Below are 16470 nucleotides of genomic sequence, written 5' to 3'. Positions count from 1 at the left end.
CATTTCATGCTTGGCTTCCCCCACCTGTTCCCTGACCTGCAAAGTGTGAAGGCTGGAAAAGCTGTCAAACGCCTTCACCCGTATCTCTCCACAATGATTGAAAGGAGGTTTTGTCTTATGAATTTGTTTGAAAGCATTTCTTTTTTGCACAAAAACAAACTTTGCTCAAGGATTTTTAAAGAGGTGAAAGCAGCGGTCACTTCTCTCTTTTGCCAGTTAATTGCAGGAAAATTTGTGTGTTTTTTAATTTGTCGCCTGCAGGTTTGTGCATGAGTTCTGGCTACATGTCAAGGTCAAATTATTAATCAAATCTATCGGCCCCGATTTGCATAATGAACTGCTGCAAAATTTGAGGACCCCCCTCCAACCCTCTCCTCCTCCTCTCTGCTCTCCATCGGCTCATTCAGACAGTTTAAGTTTCCAGGCTGCTCTGTGTGTTGCCTGATGTGTGTGTTCAGTTATCACTCCCAAATGCTGCACGGTTTGTGTGTGTAGCAAGAGAAACAGGGCGGAGGAGCACAGCTGTGTCTGGTTCAATTGGCAGGAATCTGTTGTTGCTTCTGTTTTGTTTAGCACAGCAGTGATTTGCATTCAGAGTTTGATTTTTGGCAAATTGAGAGGCAACTTTGAAGGGCAAAAATCCTGCAGCCTGTGACAGTTTTTATCACTTCTCATCAGTCATCCAAGAAACATGAATATGGGTTTAAAATTTTAAAAAATGTCTTTAATTATTTATTTGTTTTGCTCATTTTGAAGACACATCTGGTTCATTTTAAAAAAAAAATCTAAAACTATTTGATTATTTAACACTATTTAATTATTTTAATACAAATCCAGCTCTGTCCAAGACATCCGTTTTGCAAAACAAAAAAAAGTTCCCATTTGCTTGTTAAGGCAGCACCAAAGAAAGAAAACACAAAACAAACTCCAGCAAAGTGAAATTTCTCACCTATTTCAAGAGCAAAATCCTCAAAGATGAAAATCAAAACTGTTATTTTTGCGCCCTCGGAGACGCACAGCCTCCAACACCAGAGAAACACTGCAAGATCACAGGAAAGCAGCAAAACCAAAATCACACCAAAACAAGCCATGATGACAGAAGGGGGTTAAAAAAAGCCTCAAAATAAGAAAAAGGTGTGGATTTATAACAAGTGAGCTCGTAAAGAAGCTGCTGAAGAGGAAGAGAGAGGAAGAGGAGGAAAAAAAAAATATCAAGAGCGTCCGCAAAGCACGTAGGGCTATTTCTCAGTGGATGTCGCCGGAGCAACAACACTCAGCATCCAAGATTTAAATCAGTGCATGCAGAAAACGAGAAAACATTTTCTCCCCGGGTCGGAACACCAAGACAAGAAAGCAAGAAAAAGAGGACAAAAATAAGAAAAAGGCAGTGGAAAATGTACTCACCGAGCGGGAGTAAAAGGGTTCAATTAAAAAGAAATAGGGCGGATAGCGGCGGAGGGCTGGCGGTGTGCAGGCTTGTGTACACCGAGGCTCTGCGTCCCTTTTGCGCTCCGTATCGCTGCCGGTGGTGGAGTCATGTGACTCGGGATTGGCCAGAGTTTTTGAATCCGTCCGAGCTTTTTTCTCTTGTAGCTTAACACACAGTGCTGTAACTGAGATGAGCTTTTCTGGTAATTTCATTGATTTTTACGCCTCGTGCTGTTGTGAGTTTCTCAAAATAGGGTCCGGGTGCTACGAGGGGTCAGTGACGGTGTCACAGGAGGGTTCCTAGGGGTTAATATTAGCATGTGATTCATTTTTCCCCTCGTTTTTAAAGTGAATAAATTCAAATGGTCTCATTATTTTTATGACACTCCTCTATGACAGTAAACATCTTCATGGTGATGTTGGCTAAGGGACTGTTATATTTATGGGAGGGGGGGGGGGTGCAAAAAGGAAGAGGCGTGTCAAATATTTTTTAAGAACTTTGAAGGGACCTATATATATATTTATTTTTGGCTTAGGGGAGGGGCATACAACTTTAAATTGTTTTTTTTAACTGCTGATTATTCTTTTTTAAGAAAATATAAAACTTGATTTTTTAGGTGCATATTTTATCTAAATGTAAAGCACTTTCTGTTTTTTAGAAAGTGCTATATAAATGATAATAATATTATCAGTATTATTATGACATACTGATCCGTATCAGACACAGATGCCAAAAGCCACCCTTTGTGTCAGTATGATACACAGTTAGTCCAAACCTGTCCAGGCAGTGGTTTGAAATGCCACCAGTTGAAGACATAATATAAGGAGCTGGAAAGTCCTTATAGAGTGTGTGGGGCGTTGGATGGGTCCAGCAAACCTCTGACTTTCACCCAGGACCCTGTTGTTCTCACTCGCATGAATGTTATGCCATGTGACAAATAAATCTACCTTGCACCTTGCAAACCATGATGGTTTTTCCGAGACTTAACCACATGCTTGTGTTGCACAAGGAAATAAGCATAAAAATAAGGTGTTTTACCCACATTGTAAGATTATTTTGAAAAACACTGTATGCATCTAATGAGCAGAAACTGTATATTTCCTTTAAAGATGGAGGTGTATTTTGAAATGCCCCATAAATATAACAAGTGTAAGTTGACACACCTTCGCAAATCCTCAACAACAGATGCAGGAGGCAATAAAATATAAAAATATGATAAAGAATACATATTTACAATAAAAGAGTAAAGCGATAAGATATCAAAGGTAAAATAAATTGCTAAAATATTTTAAAATTTTAAAATAAAAATCATCATTATCATACCATGTGGATATGAATGGCACTGACCAAGTGACAATATTTGACAAGCTGGGATGAAAACGTGTTGAATCATCTTACTGCTTATGTTTCTTTTTAGTCACCACATTTCTGTATCTCAGTTAGCAGTTTACTAGGTGAGATCAATGATATCACAAGTAAATTATGGCCAAATGGCAAAAATTAGACCCAAATTTTACATTTAATAAAGTAGATTTATCTTTTATGCCACATTTACAGCATTAAAGGCAATATCTCGTCGCAATTAAGTCCATCAGCATTCTTCATGTTATCACTCCTTGTAGCTCATTATGTTATTTACATAAATTAATAAACTAATAAACCAATTATCATCATGGCTGAAGGCTGTTATCGTCCACTGAGCGGTCGAAAAAGGTTTCCATACATCATCAGAACTCCGACCTCTCGCTGCTCTCTCATTAAAAACTACTTAATGGATTAATCAACTGAGTTTATATTGAGCCTCATAAGATTATTGATCATCAATGAGGGTGTCAGCACTCAGGGCATTTCTTAACGGAATTTAAAGCTCAGTTAATGTCGGGTAATGAGTTCCCATTCAGCCGAGAGGTGAGGAGAATATTGACTCCTAAAACATTAAGGTAACTCCAGGACATAAAAGATGCAGCGTATTCTGGGAAACTTAAGACTCCAGCTCCGCTTCATCATGTTTCATTTGATCCCTCTATGCACGGTTGACAGCTCCGGGGTTGATACTTACTTTTGACGGAAACACGAGTGGTCATGCCGTCAGGGAGGAACAGAAGTCTTTGTTGCAGTTGCAGCGTCTGCCGGTCATATGAGCAAAGGGTCTGTATGGATCAATGGCTTCTCAAGGGGCTGATGGGCAGAGACAGACAGATGTAAGGGCAGCGCGCTTCCTTCTATGTCTCTTTGCTTTCTTCTTACAGGATGAATTGCTTGATAGATTTTGGCAAACAGTACAGGAGCGCGGCATCTATGACATGTTTTTGTGATTTTGTGAGTTTATGACGTATGATTTAAGATGTCAGTTTAACTATGAAATTAGCAGTTCACCCCAAAATTAAAAATGCATGTTTCTCTTTTTACCTGTAGTGCTATTTATTACTATAAATCGTTTTGGTGTGAGTTGCCGAGTGTTGGAGACATCAGCCATAGAGATGTCTGTCCTCTGGCCAAGCTTGTGGTGCTCGAAGAGCCCAGAGATACATTTGAAAAACTCAACAGTAATGTGTTTTTCCAGAAATCATGATCTGGTTACCCAAGATAATCCACAGACCTTACTGTGAGCAATTTCAAGTTGGAACTATTTTCTCAACTACACCCACCAACTGACTCACTGCGCAGAAGGAAGCGTCAAGCCTACATATTACGCTCCAGGTATCCTTCTCCATCTGCCGTTGATGTTCTGGGATGTCGCTACTGTGATGTCAACAAATGCACATGTGGGATTACATTACAAAAGCACGTGGTTATGTTTGGGCAAAAAAAGCACATGGCAACCAACGCCAGGATGTCAACAAGTGTACATCCTTTGGATTAGGCAGCAAAGGCACAGATGGTAAGGTTTAGACAAAAGGGCACATGGTAAGGTGTAGGGAAAATATCACATTCAGATGGGAACACCTGACACCTACATTAAAGTCCAGGGTTTGTTGAATCCATCAGCCTGCCCTATAGGGGCCTCTGTGCTCCTTATATTATGTCGAAATCGGCAGCGTTTCTACCAGACAAGTCCAGCAGTGTATCATGCGGACATGACATGTTCCGCCTGGCTCCACCGGATGACTAGACTACATTCGATTTTAGAGTTAAGTTAAGTGTGCCACATTTCATCAACACATACTACCCACATTGTTATGATACAAAGCTAGTTAAAAATCAGTGAAGAATCCCTTTAATGGTGCACAAGCTCGAGTAAATCACTCGATTAAAACTGCTTACTACTGATGGATAAACAACAGCTGGAGCAACTCAATCTAGCCAAAAACAAGCCCCAAATAAATGATACTGATTTCAGCTTTGCATGGTGGCATCTTTGGCTCCGTTATGGGAAAATGTTGCCTGCAATTCCTCCAGCAACACATGAGAATATTCTGGGAATTCACTTCAGCAAATATAAAAACTAAAAAAGAGTCACACCACCGCTCGTCTCTTCCCAGTGTCACACACAAGTCTCTGAGCAGCTGGCACTCCAGCACAGTGTGACCGAGGATTTCAGTATCTGTTCATCTCTATCCACCTTCCTCCACCCGAGTACACATGGTGAGATTTCTGGCCGGGATCCCGAGCTCTGTGTGGATAGTCCAACACTATCTGGCGTGTAGCTCATCTTACTCTGACAGACACTCCCCACTCTGATCCATGCAGGCCGTCGCAGACAAGGTGTATGTTTATGAGCGTGAGTTGTAGCCTCTACCTCGTAACACCTGATAGGCTGGATTTGTTTCAAGCCTCATGTGCAGTCAGCTGTAATTATAGTGCAGGACAGGACATGTAATGCAACGTTAATGGCAAAGGGACTGATGCTTCGCCCACAATGTCCCCTTTTCAACCAGGAATAGTGCATTAGCAGCAGGCATTCACTATCCCGACTCAGATTGGAGCTATTAAATACAATTTAGAAAAGAGAAGTGAAAGCGGGTGGCTGAGTGGTGTATATATGTAAACCAAATAAGCTTTGTCTTGGTTTAATGCTGCCAGTGCTACTCAAGGTCCTCTTGGGCAAAAAAAACCCACACTTTAATGGTGTGTAAGTTACAGCTCTGAGGGAATTTTGAGTGCTTGTCCTGTCTTAGCTCTCTTCTGGTTCAGCTCTGCATCATTTTTCAGGCGTTTCTTTGTATATGCTGCCGTTTCTCACAGAAATAACCACACAAAGAAAAGCTTTTTGTCTGTGAGATTCATGAAAACGCCATTTGTGCTGCTTACTTAAAAATAATGATTAGACAAAAGGTCATTTACTGATGCGTTAAGTGTGTGTGTTTTGCTCGAATGTCTGAGAGCCTCTGCATGTGAACATCATGTGTCTGTCCGTGTGTTTGCCCGCATGCACGCGACTGATGAAGCATAACCTTTTAATGTGTTTACACATTGACATTTCCTGAGATCTGTTGTATTCCTCTGTGAAACTAAAACCCTTGACATTCTTGAAGCTCACATTTCCCTGAGCTGCTTGTCCTGTCAGCTCTCATATCGTGCAAAGCCGGCATCAACAACATAATTACATCAGCTTCACTACATCATCTTTATCTCAGCTTTAAAACAAAATGTTCCACCGGCTGTTTGCGTGTGTCGTATGTTGGACATTTCGTTCTCTTGCTCTGTGGACATGGCTTGAATATTTAAAAAATGAAATGTGTTACATTTAGGGTAATTTGGTGGTGAATTACAGATTGCAACCAGCTAAAATTTCTCCCTGTTAGAATTCCCTCAGTGTTCATTGTTCAGGAAGTTTTCACCGGGAGCCAATTTATCAGTAGAGGTGTCTTCCTCTTCAAGACAAATAAGTAGCTTAAAATATACACAAATGTGTAACAATGTTTGTTTACATTTTGATTGTGTGTGTTTCTCTCCCTCCATTTATGCTCACTAGCTGAAATTATGTTTTATTAGAGTTTTAATCCATCCATTAAAAGTCATGGGAAAATTACATTTTGTCCATAAAAAGGGCCAGTTCTAAAGCAAGGAAAACACATTATCAGGTGATTATACACTTACACATATAATATACTATTACATTACATTCAATTTTTGCTAACATATCTCCCTAAATTCTACACGTTAGACCTTTAATGTCTCAGTCATCATGTCAGCTCATTACTACGTAAAGCACTTATGAAGCACTATAGATTTCACAAGACACAGCAGCTATATGTTTATTTGAAGTCGTTCTACACAAACTTTATGCTTCACTTTCTCTGTGTCCATCAAACTTCACCTGCTGCATCTCACCGAAATTAAGAACCAACACTGACTATTTTAAAATCAAACACCCATGTTGATGACACTGACTCTTAAATGAGCCCTGACACCTAATGACCACGAGGGTTTTTGTCCATCTGTTCATTTGGCTTCCCGATATGGCCACCCATATGTTGTTGGTCTCGGCATCATACTGTGAGTTAACCTGGCAAATGCGGAGTTCACCTCATGATGATTTTGAAGCTGGACTCATGCTTTTATATTAACAATGAATCAGTTATAATCAGAATAAGATATATCACCAAGTAGGTTTTCACTTTCAAGGACTTTGCTTTGGTGTTTGATGTGTACATAAAACATACAATAAACATGAAGAGGAATTATAAAACAGTGCACACAGTGCAGGTGTTCTGAGACGTTAATTAGACATACATTAACAGTCGGTGGTTAACTAACAATACAGTAGATTGCAGCAATATTTGGAGTCCCGTCTGAGCAGTAATATCTCTTGAAAACTGCCTGAGCAGAATTTCGCCTGATGGAAAAGCCCTCGACCTGCAGCCCAGGAGACTATCAGCTGCGACGGACAGCTTTTGGTATGCCGCCGTTCCCTGGGAGCTGGGCTGGATTATTGAATGGGCCTTGTGGGCATGTGCCTGGGGCCCATGGCACTTGGGGGCCGATGCAAACCGCACCAAAAAAAAGCATCTATATTTGTTTTACATTCAGGTCGTGATGCAATACAGTAGTAGTCTGTGTCTCTATTTACCCTGTTCGCTTCCTCTCCACTGTATCGGTGAGTCATCTTTCCAAAATTGACTGTCAGCAAGTAGCCAGGCGGACTGCCTGCAGCCACAGGAGTTTGGAAAGTGAGTGAAACGTGTTAGGCTTTGGGAATCAGAACTATATTGTATATGCCCTGTATGCTGTATCTAATTTATTAAAGAAAGATTTTTAAAAAACTTGACCACCACGCCAAGTTGGCGAAGGGCCCATTAAACATTTTTGCCCAAGGGCCCTTAATGATCTGATATGGGCCTGCCTGTGAGTAAAACAGCTGTCAACAAAGTGTTTTTGTAATGTGTGGACTGAGATATTTTGTAAAATGAAGGTCGTGAGGACAGACTTTTTTTTCATAGAAGGGGAAAATATCTGTAAATGAGCAGAAAGGATCCCTTAGTGTCTTTCAGGTCATTGTTTTGTTTTGCAGCAACCTGGTTTCACACCACAATCATCAACCTCTTTTCCAGATGCAGCAGGCGGCTGTTTTCAGTGAAAAAGCTCTAAATACACCACCTGCTCGCCAAAAACATTACATTTTGAGTTTAAAAGAGAGTATTTTAAAAGAGTATTTTGCCACAATCTTGCCTTCAAAAATCAATTTTTTAATTTAGTTTTTTTGGCTTTTCCCTTCTCAGAGATAGGAAAGCTTAAATGTGAAAGGGGCAGAGAAAGGGGAAGAAACACAGCAAAGTGCTGAGGCCAGAATCAAACCAGCAGCTGCAGTGAGGACATAGACTCTGTACATGGGACGCCTGCTCTACCAACTGAGCTACGGGGCCCAAAAGACAGAAATCAAACTAAAAAAGCGTCCACATGCTGACACACGAGTCTCCTCACTATGGCTTTGGCCTTATCAAAATAAAACACCTTAAATTATCCCTGAAGCACATGACACAGTATATTTAAAGTGACCAAGGAATGAGCCGGAAAAGTAGCCAAGTCAGCCGTCTTCCACGGCGTTCAATCCAAATGTCAGTGTTTACCTTCCCAGCTGTCTGTTTGCCAAGCAACGTGTCCCTTGTGTTTCCAATTTGGAAAACATGCTTACTTTCATTTGGACCCCAGTGCTCCTGTCAATGTAAATCAGGTAGGACTCTGGGGCCGATCGATGCAGACGTGAGAAAGGATTCACTCTGTACACCCCGGGGACTCATCAATGACAGGAGTCTATTACTCCAGAGAGCGAGCAGGCGTGTGGGGGGAGCTGTTATGAATTGCAAATGCGAAACTACAGACTTGCCTGCTATGCAAACTCCATGATGTATTATAGCACGCTTGGGAATACGTGCCTATTGCACAAAGCAAGGTCTTCCTGCAAGATGAGTACTCGTACCCTGAAAATGCCCATTCAGTGAGAACAGACTCAAAACACTGCATGTGCTCTAAAAGCAGACGTGATCTGCAGACCCGGAGGAGTCATCGTGACGCTCGCTCCTGTGGAAATCAGCACCTTTAACCCCACAGCGAGCTCATATCTTTATATCCCACCGAGAATTCAGCCTGAACTTCCACTCTGCTTTGTAAAGGGTAATGGGTACACAGTGTTATTTTTGTCCCCTCGCTCCTTGTTTTTCTGAGGTGTTTAAAGTTCAATTAGGGACACCCCGTGCTCCGACATGGAGTCATTAGACGCGATGCTAGGCCGCTCTGTGAAGAGTACTCTCAGACTCCTGATTAATTCAGCTGATGGAGAAGTTAGATGCTCTCGCTCATTTCCCGGCTCTCTTGGTTTGAGCTCAAGGGGTGATTATTAAGCCTACTGTGGGGATTTAAAATGCTCACAAGTTGTCAAAACCTTTCAGTGCGTCCTTTTGCTCACTGGGAGCACTCATCGTTGCCAGCAAAAGTTCTGACTTTGTGTGTTTGGAGAGTTTCCTCAGCAGTAATTCGAGGATGCTTGACACAACACTCACACACTTTAAATTAGATCTGTAAATGCAACAACAGCAAGTGAATTAAAGGAATAGTTTGACATTTTGGGAGTGATGCTTCTGTAGTGGTAGGAGAAAAACGTAAACAAACGTGAATCGAGCCCCAGCTATAGTGGCATTTATGTGTCAAAAAAAGTCTGCAGAAGAGGAGGAGGATAATGTGGACATGGTTGCGGCTGGGGGAAAAGAGGCCAACTTAGCACGCCAATTTTGCAACTTGAAGTACGTTCACATCTACTAGCATTTAGCATTCACTCGCACTTAACGTTAGTGTCTACTGATCAGTGTGTCCCTTCATGCTGCATTTCTATTGGCTGGTAAACAGACAGAGGTCATAACAGCAGTCACACAGTGAGATGGACTTCCCAAATTTTTCACACTGTCAGAATTTCATCCCAGGCTATCTTTGGTCGCATCCTTGAACCTCCCTCACTGTGCGACGTAAGACTGCCGCTTTAGAGCCACAACCAAAGATATCATGTTTCTTTCAAGATAGTCATCTTTTGTCTGAGACAACACAAAATCGCACAGTGTACACCAGGCTTTAAAAATGGAACGAACCTACAGAATGTCATCACACTGCACACAGGCTTCCATCACAAGCTTTACAGCCTTGTTGTGGTGGCGGCATTTAGTCATGGGACCATGGTGTAGTTTGTTAATAGCCAAACCTTAATTTTTTGCTTTTGACAATTACATTTAGGCTTCAAAAAATCATAAAAATTGTGTTAGTTAATGAATATTATATTGCTGAACAAAATGTGTAAGTGACATAAACATTTGTTTGATTTTTTTTCTGCAACAATCCAAAAGCCAATGGAAAAATTCCATAGGCTTTTTGACGAGGGAAGCTAACGAAGCTAACTTCCAGGTTGGCCTGCAAAAAAGTAATCCGTGCAGCACTCTATTCACTGCACACACAAGCGGTATCAATCTTCTCGTCTAACTATGTAAGAAAACAAATAAGCATATTTTCCAAATCTGTTCTTTAAATGTTGCGGCATTATATAAACGTTAAATAAGTATTAAGGTGCCATCATAACCCTAGATATCTGGTGTACATGTTCCTCAGTTCCACAGCACTTAATTTATCTCTCTCTGCTCCTGTCAGGTCATTTGGGTTCATTACCCGTCGGCAGCTGATGATGAGCTGCGAGTGTCTGGCTGCAGTTTAGTGTCATGTGCTTCCTCATTGTGTGTGACATGTGGGCCCGAGCCCTCGAGTCCACTGCTTGAATTATTGAACAGGTTCTGTTGGACTGACCCGACGGTGACCCAGAGCAGCAGCAGAGTGTGAGAGGTAGACAGAGTGTGACTGAATCTTTTCTCCCCGCGGACTGCATGGTACAGGGCATGTTTGGAAGGTATTAGTGAGAGCATATCAATAAATCATCAGTTACAACCAGTAGCAGAGCAAGGTTGGCTGAGGATAAGAATGGAGAGTGATTTGCGGGCATATTTATTGCATGTATGGTGTGCTCAAGAGGCGCACGTTTCAATGGCTGCAACTCGTTTCCTATTCTGATTGTTACTGCAGCTGATTATCAAGGAAAGCAATTCCCTGTGTGTGTGTGTGTGTGTGTGTGTGTGTGTGTGTGTGTGTGTAGGGGTTGGAGGGTTGCGTGGCAAGCATCAGGTGGGTAATTTCGCAGTATCGTGCACACTCCTGCCTTTCCATAACAAAAGACACAGCCTTGTTAATTTTCAGAAAGTCGGTTTGCTCAATGTCAAGCAACACAACAACAAAAGAAAAAAACAAATAAAAACTACAACAATCCAACCTACAAAAAGACACCATGTGGGAATGTAATGGAGAAATGAGCTCTGAGGACCAGTTTGTGCATGCAAGGATAGCTGGGAGATAATGGTAGTCCTTGCACTAATGGGAGGGCTGTTCTGCTGAGAAGTTGTTACTGTCAAAGATGAAAAAGTAGCTGAAGCCTCCCCTGTGTCTCTATGGTGCCATAAATCTCAAAACGTCACTCACAGCATCCGCCCAAAGAGATAGTTTACACCAAACACATGAAACCGTTTCCATGATTACACTGAGCTCAGACCCCTACCTTTTTCTTTAATAAAAGTGGCACAAATCAGTAATGCATGCAATTATGCTCCATGTGTGTCAAATGTTTTGAAACAGAGCAGCAGGATGAGTAAAACTTCCCTGAAATAAGCCCACATGGTTTCCTCGTACCGCACTGACAGCTACAGACAAGCTATCTACCTTTTCTTTATTCCCTGTTGGTGCTTCTTTCCCACATGTTGCCCGTGAAAAGATGAGAGCTGTTTTATTTTTTTTATATACATGTTTTAAAAGGCAGCAGGTCTCCATCTTCAGTTGAATCTTGAAAATGATCATCTTCTTAGCTGGCAGCTGCCTTCAGTCTAAAGCTGAGAGAGCAGTGTCATCTCAATTCATGACGTGTACTTTGTCTCTGCTCTCTTGAGACCTGGGTTTGTCTTTTTCAACCCAGCGTCAAAATGCAAAAGTAAAATGGAGAAATTTGATTGAAAACACTTGCATAGAGTTTTATATGCCTTCCTAAGGCTTAATTACGCTCAGAATTAGATAGAGAGATGGACAGGGCCTTATGTCAGTACTTAAGGTTCATTTTATCCATATTTGTGCATGCTATAGGACTTACATATACTACATTTAAGTACACAAGTTAAAGTCGTCACATATCGCTGCTTTATCAGTGGAATTACACATCTACATATTACGCTCTAGGTATCCACCTGTGTCTGCTGATGTTCCAGGATGCTGCCACCAATGGCGAGACGTCAACAAAAGCACATGGCAACCAACTGTGGTTACACAACAAAGGCATGGTGGTCAGGTTTAGAATAAAAACATTATGGTTTGGCTCTGCATTTATACGAGAAGCAGACACTGAGCTACCAGGTGAAAGTTTGGGGTTTGTTGGACCCATCCACCACCTCCTCCACCCACCCTGTAATGACCCTCATGCTCCTTATATTAAGTCATTACCGGCAGTGTTTCAACCTGACAGCGTCCAGCAGTGTGTCATACAGCCACGACAGGATCCGTCTGGCCGTGTTATTAGCCAACGTCGCCTGTATGCATATCATACTGTTGCACCAGGTGCCATCTACCTTACCAGCAGCAAATCATGACACCACGAAGGTTTCTGTCCGGCTGCATTTCTAACTGATGCCACCCAGGGTCATATTATATTGCCGTGAAAGGTGGCTTTTGGCGTTTGTATTTTACTACAAAATCACTGACACAGCCGCAGTATTAAACAGCTGAGACAGTGGTGGTCTGTGAGGCCATTAAATACATGGCAACATGTGGATTCGTCCATATCCTTAAATTTTCATAAAATGTGTACAAATATGAAATAAAATTAATGCAGATTACAGACATAAGGTCCTGTCTGTCTCCTTATACATACCTACTGTTGAGCATAAATGAGCCCTTACAAGATATGACTGACAGACATTTAAAAAATGGTGACATGGAATAATCAGTAATATAGTGAAAAGAATTCTCTGTCCACATGTTGCAATTTATTGAACGGCCTCACAGCGAAACTTTTCACACCGCCCTTTAATGCCATCTGTTGGCTGTATCTATGCTATCATGAAGGATGCATAGAAGTGAGAGCAGTGACATTTACAATGTTTGAAACAGACATGTGAGTATAAAAAAAGCCCTCAGGTGTAAATTCATTCCCAAAATCTACCTGGAGATATACACCCCGTCTAAAACACAATTCTTCCACTTCCACAGGCTACAGCTGAAAGGCATGTTCTCAACAAGCCTGTTAAACAGAAAGTGAATTCCTCCAAGCACGTTTTAACCTTGACATCTGCCGAGCATCTGTTTTGTTACGTCCGCCTCCGAGCTGCAGACTGGTCAGCTCCGTTCGCTTCAGAGACAGACGAAATTAAAAGCACATAAACTCCAAGATAAAAAGCCCTACTGCCGTGATAATGATCAGTTCTGCAATTTTCCAGGGTTTCTCACATCGCTGTATACCCCGAGACTCAGCAGTGCATTGATTTTTTAAAAAGTAAATAAGCAACCAAGAAAGAGATAAAAATGAGTGTTTGAGAGAAAAGAAAGTGTACAACAGTGTTCAAGACTACATCACTGTCAAGGTGTTTCTCTGCAGCAGAGTAATGGAGAATTTTCATGTCATCTTCAGTGTTCAGCAGTGGATTATTAAAGGAACCGATCAGAAGAGTGATAGCACTTTGATATCTGTTTGTTCAATATAACCGTTACAGCAGCCACTCTTCTGTTAGCTTAGCTGACCATAAAGACTGAAGAAAACAGCGGTGGTCTAAGTTTGTCCAACAGGAACAAAATACACCTTAACTGATTTGTTGAATTGATCAATTTGCTGTTTTAAAGTGAGCTTTAGAGGTTTTGTTACATTTTAACAGAGCCGGGCTAATTTTTTCTCTGTTTCCAGTTTTATACTAAAGAATGCAAAATGGCTGCTAGCTGATGGATATATTTTAAGGAATAACATTACTTATTTAAGGAATAAGATGCATTGTTGCTGAGAGTTGCTGTACAAGAAGATTATCACTTTCACTTCTGTCTGTTAAAGAAACTACAGTCAGCCAGTTTATTTAGCTTAGCATGAAGACTGCAAACCGTGGGAAACAGCTAGCCCGTCTTTGTCTGAAGGTAACAAAATCTACTTACCCCTAAAGCTCACAGACTAACACTGTAATCTGTCTTTTTTTACCAGTAAGGAAATGAATTGTGAAGCCTCCATTTGTGGTTTAATTTTATTTTGCATGTTCAGACACACTAACGGACAGAGAGCTAGTGGCGATGAAGGCCGATTGTTGGGTCGCCGCCTGTGTCTCGGCCATAAAGTTGCACTTGAACACACAAACGGCCAGCTAGCTCACACTTTCTACGCATGTGTGAGAGGAAATAACTCCTCATAGCAGGAGACAGCGGTAGTCTGTATTTGTCATTGAAAAAGGGAAACTGGAAGACCGCCAGGACTAATTTAAGATGTTAGTTTGCCAGTTAGCACATTACCACACAACGCAATGTTGACAGAACAAGGACAGTTACCACAAAGTAGGAAATGACAAAAATTACAAACTGTTTCTGCGACATAGAGCCAATGGCCAAAAAATCTTACCCTTTATAACAACTTTGTATTTATTTCACACGCTTGTGACTTTAGTCATTTCTTTGCTTTCCTCTTGTTGTCTGACTTCATTCACTGACGCCAATGTTGACTGAGAACCCGGTGGTATGTAACGCTTGGGACACATCAGTTTTAGTTGCAGAAGGCAATAACCAAATACTGCCATGTTCTCAGTGGATGTTGGCGTCAGACACGGACCCATCGAGGTGCTTCTTTGCATCAGTGTCCAATGCCGACATCACTGACAAAGCAGCAATATTAAATGAGTTGGAAGTGAGAATGGGCTAAAAAAAATAGGCACCAAGGGCCAACATGAACTAGCTAATGCCAACAGTACACGAAATACTGCAGAAAATAATATGATTGATGCTCACTGACGGCCCAACATTGACCAATGGGTCGAACATCAGCTTGATATGTTGGGGCTCTAACTCTTGCCAAGTAAGCAAATAAACGTGTCTCCCAAAAATGTCAAACTATTCTTTAAGGCTCAGACACGCTCACCATTGACAAAAAAGCTATTTAGTAGTTTTGTCTTCTTTCTTGCATCTAAAAAATATTTGATGAGTCCCAAGTGAGAGAAGAAAACACTGTATGTATTATTGATGACTGTATTGACGTATCAGTGAAAAACTTTTATCAGCGAAGAACAAAAAGCAAGATACGTGATGTGGACGTACCTCAGGGACTTCCAGCTGTGAGTGAAACAGAGGGTAAAAAAAAAAACAGTCCATTCTCCTAAAAATTCTGACAGAGAAATGAAGATGGCAATACAAGCTGACTGTACGAGTTATCCTCGACTCACTAAGAAGATGTGTTGCTTTCCACAGCGACTATTGAGCACCAGCGAATGTGTTGTGGACTTCAAGGACATCATGAGACGACAGTATGTGAGTCTACACTCGAGCCTCTCCAAGTCACAATCCTACAGAGAGAGCACGCAAGCCCCTTTTCTTTTGCTTTTTTTTCTCTTCTTACAAAAGCAACATTCAGGGCAAATGTGACTGTCTTTATATGAGGTATGTTGCTTCCAGTTGAAAGCCCTAAAGATGGATTCACTAGACAAATCCATGTTCAGCATAAATGTGCAGCGTGTTTGACAGCAATCTGAGAGTATTTGGGTCAAAGCGATGTAGAGAGTCTGACCTGTGAAGTCTACTTCCATCTGACATCAAGAGCGCACAAGTAAAAGATGCAGCAACTATAAGAAATTCATACTGACAGGAATATTCTGGGCAGCAGATGCTTCAAAGGAAGTGCTCTGTGTGTGTGTGTGTGTGTGTGTGTGTGTGTGTGTGTGTGTGTGTGTGAGTGTGAGAGAGAGAGAGAGAGAGAGAGAGAGAGAGAGAGAGAGAGAGTACTGCTCTAACATCCATACTATGGTCAAAACCAATGAACTTCACTGGGCTCCTCACATGCTTTCAAAATGCTTCATGCGCAAAAATAAAAATCTTAAAAATATTTCTATTGCATCTATCCATGTTAAGTCTCAATCAGCACCATTTTCTGTTAATCTGTCCACGCATATTCTGTACTAAACATTATCTTTTCTTCAGTCATCTGTCTGTCCTGATTGAAATTTTATTGCAGTTGAACCATATTGTCTTCGTGTGCCACTGAGCAACTCTCACAGTTTCCAACCAGATATTAGGAACTGTAACTTCCTTTGATTCAACCCAACTTGGCTACAACCTGGACAGCGTCGTTCAGCCAGTTAAATCCTTTTCTTTATGTCAGTGTGACAGAGCAGAGGACTCTGGAGAGAAAATGAAAGGAGGCGTATGCTTTAAAGCTTGAACATACTTTCCGCATCAGACGTTTATGAACAGCCGTCAAGCGGACAAAAACACGGTTTTACTTATGGTACGATTTAGAATAATAATAACAATAACAGTGATGATTAAAAAATAAATTAAAAAAATAAAAGCAATAATGT

At 41.3% G+C, this 16470-nt stretch overlaps 1 protein-coding gene across 3 annotated transcripts in view; it reads right to left on the bottom strand.

The window, feature by feature from the left end:
- LOC121951759 (RNA-binding Raly-like protein) overlaps positions 1–1684 on the bottom strand; it is a 62095-nt gene extending 60411 nt beyond the window's left edge. For 2 of the 3 annotated variants that reach the window (XM_042498216.1, XM_042498218.1), the window contains exon 1: positions 1405–1684. The gene's annotated coding sequence lies outside the window, so the exon portion shown is untranslated. Of the gene's footprint in view, positions 1–949; positions 970–1404 lie in introns of those variants that run through there. The other variant, XM_042498217.1, reaches the window with a different exon arrangement.
- Between the last annotated feature and the right edge of the window lie 14786 nt (positions 1685–16470).

This window comes from Plectropomus leopardus, chromosome 12, assembly GCF_008729295.1.
Source record: "Plectropomus leopardus isolate mb chromosome 12, YSFRI_Pleo_2.0, whole genome shotgun sequence".
NCBI lineage: Eukaryota > Metazoa > Chordata > Actinopteri > Perciformes > Serranidae > Plectropomus > Plectropomus leopardus.
This window is presented reverse-complemented; position numbering and strand designations above follow the sequence as displayed.